Source organism: Crocodylus porosus, unplaced genomic scaffold (assembly GCF_001723895.1).
Source record: "Crocodylus porosus isolate Cpor-Errol unplaced genomic scaffold, CroPor_comp1, whole genome shotgun sequence".
Taxonomy (NCBI): Eukaryota; Metazoa; Chordata; order Crocodylia; family Crocodylidae; genus Crocodylus; species Crocodylus porosus.
The window spans coordinates 44,296,130-44,298,474 of record NW_017728910.1 but is presented as its reverse complement, the minus strand read 5'-3'; the positions used below and the strand labels follow the sequence as shown (position 1 = coordinate 44,298,474).

The window sequence follows — 2,345 nt, the reverse complement described above, 5'->3', positions numbered from 1 at the left end:
CCCCTTAAGGTATGACCATCCCTTGTGGACTCCCATCTTCTCTACCTTCTGGGCCCTCAGTGCCTCCCCCACTAGTCTCCTAAGCTCACTGAAGTTGGCCCTTCTGAAGTCAAGGGCATTAGCCTTGGTGTAAGCCCTTGACACCCTGCGTTGGATAGTGAAATCCAGCAGGTGATGATCGATATTGCCCAAGTGGTCAAGGACCTGCAGTCCCCTTACCAGGTCATCCCCCGTGGCCAGGACCAGGTCCAGCAAGGACCTGGATAAGGTGAAGGACCTGTAATACAGCCAGAAACCTACACAAGCAGTCAGACCTGGCTGTCTGCTCCTCCCAGCAAATGTCTGGGTAGTTTAGGTCACCCATGACAATAACATCCCTTGACCTAACCACCTCCATAAGCTGACTGGAGAAGCCCTGGTTCAGCTCTTCCCCCTGGTTGGGTGGTCTGTAGTAGACACCCACTGTAAGGTCACTTTCGCCATGCCCCCCTTGTAGTTTGACTCATAGTGTCTCTGCCCAACCCTCCTCTACCCCAAAGCTAATCCTTGATGATATGAGGTGTTCTTTGACACAGAGTGCAACCCCCCTACCTTTCCTTTCTGTCCTGTCTCTTCTATATAGGGTGTATCCCCGAATGCCTGCCGCCCAGCCATAGGTAGGGTCCCACCAGGTTTCTGTGAGCCCTACTAAGGCAGAGTTCTTACTCACAATCAGGCACAGTTCCTCCTGCTTACTCCCCATACTACGAGCACTTGAGGCCTCCTGAGGGTGCACATTCCTTCCTCCCACTCCCAGGACAGTTGTGGCCCCCTACTCCCAGGACATTTATGCTTACCTGGGCTTCCCTTCCTCTTGTCACCCTGTGTGCTGGTGAAGCATCCACTCCACTTGAAGCGGCCCCTTTCCCCGGCAAAAGTTTAAAGTCCACCGTACGAGATCAGCCAACCTAGAGGAAAAGATACTTCTGCCCTTAGGGGAGAAGTGAAGCCCATCCTACCTCAGCATGCCCTCCATACAAAAACATGGGTCATTGTCAAAAAACCCAAACCTGCCTCATGGCACCAGCTCTGAAGCCACCAGTTAACCACGTCAGTGCAGGCCTCATGATGCCTACCCTGTCCGCTTACCGGGAGAATGGAGGAAAAATACCACTTGGGCTCCCGTCTTCTTCAGTTGGTGTCCCAAGGCCCTGTAGTCCTCCATGATGTTATCTGGCTTGCCCTTGGATGCATCATTTGTACCCACATGAACTATAACCAGTGGGTAGTAGTCAGAGGGCTTGATGATTTTAGGGATGGTCTCTGTGTACTTCACAGAGGATCTTTCATCTACAGTGTGAATCTAGCATTTGTTCATCTCAAAGTCTTCCATCACACTATGTAACATTATGAAATCACATGCTGACACCACCCACAAGCAGTTTTTCTTTTGTGAGAGTTGGCATAATCCTTTACTATGTTCAACTTTCAGTTCTACTGGAGATCCCCAAAGTCATGTGAGGCAGACTTCTCTGTCCAAGCAGGACTTCATTGGAGTCAAAAGACCTTACTCTGAGAGTAGTAGTTCATCTCACTACAATTTATTGCAGGCTTAGGGCCTAAGATCTTATCTGTTTTACCATCCTCATGCTATATCCCTTTAACAGCAGAAACAGCATAACTAAAGTTGCATAGCTGTAGCAACATCCAGAAAGCTGTGTAACAAATCTCTCACTGGCAGTTTTTTCGGTGCAGAACCCTTTTTTTGGCATAAAAAAGATTAGGTAGTACAGATGGTCTCCCCCCCCTCCCTTCAACTGCAAATTTTGTATTCTGAAAAACAGCCTGTTTTAGAAACGGACATTATTTGAAAAACCTTTCAACACTGTCAAAACTTTGTCATAAGAAAATCTTTCTTTGTCTAAATTTTAACATAGGGGTGCCTGTCACAAGCTGGCTGTGAATGCTGTGAGTGTATCAGGTATTAGGCTGCTGGGTTTGGGATCTGTATGTTGTTCTGCATACACCAGTTAATAGAAAGGTTAATGTGACAAACAGATAGTACAGTAATAAAGAGCTAATAGTGAATGATAACAACAGATAGAATGACAAAGCATTCGCACATGGGGTTGGCAACTTATCGGCAATCCCTGTATGCCAGGTGCATGCCTGGTTTCATAGTTTCTAAGGTCAGAAGGGATCTGAGCAGATCATCAAGTCCGACCCCCTACCATGCCAGGAAAGAGTACTGGGGTCAAACGACAGTAGGTGTACATCTAGCCTCCTCTTAAAGACCCCCAGGGTAGGAGCCAGCACCACTTCACTTGGAAGTTGGTTCCAGATCCTAGCCGCCCTGACTGTGAAGT

General features: G+C 48.0%; 1 long non-coding RNA gene across 1 annotated transcript in view; it reads right to left on the bottom strand.

Annotated features, from left to right (window-relative positions):
- Positions 1–366: 366 nt before the first annotated feature.
- The window catches only part of LOC109308729, an 18,933-nt gene continuing 16,954 nt past the window's right edge, over positions 367–2,345 (bottom strand). Inside the window, exon 3 of the long non-coding RNA XR_002100704.1 lies at positions 367–377. This is a non-coding gene — a long non-coding RNA (uncharacterized LOC109308729). The remainder of the gene's footprint in view (positions 378–2,345) is intronic.